General features: G+C 37.8%; 1 protein-coding gene across 1 annotated transcript in view; it reads right to left on the bottom strand.

The window, feature by feature from the left end:
• Positions 1-323, bottom strand: part of atad5a (ATPase family AAA domain containing 5a) — a 13,684-nt gene that overhangs the window by 5,499 nt on the left and 7,862 nt on the right. The gene's annotated exons all lie outside the window — the stretch shown is intronic.

Raw genomic sequence — 323 nt, 5'->3', positions numbered from 1 at the left:
TGAAGCTCTGAGTAAATGCCTACATGATGTAAAAGACTGGATGTCACTGAATTTTTTTTAACTTGAATGATAAAAAAACTGAAATTGTAATTTTTGGGGAGCCCAATGTCTCTGGTTATAACAGTGCTCTTGGTCCAATGTTTTCAAACTGCTGCCCACTTGTAAAAAGTCTTGGTGTTTTTATTGATAGTTCTTTTAAACTTGATAAACAGATTAGCTCAGTGGTAAAAACAAGCTTCTTTCAGCTTCAACTTCTTGGGAAGGTCAAGCCTTACCTGCCCCATAGGCAACTGGAAACGGTTGTGCATGCCCTGATCACAAAT

This window comes from Etheostoma spectabile, chromosome 15, assembly GCF_008692095.1.
Source record: "Etheostoma spectabile isolate EspeVRDwgs_2016 chromosome 15, UIUC_Espe_1.0, whole genome shotgun sequence".
Taxonomy (NCBI): domain Eukaryota; kingdom Metazoa; phylum Chordata; class Actinopteri; order Perciformes; family Percidae; genus Etheostoma; species Etheostoma spectabile.
The sequence above is the reverse complement of the archived record's forward strand: the minus strand, read 5'-3'. Positions and strand labels throughout refer to the sequence as shown.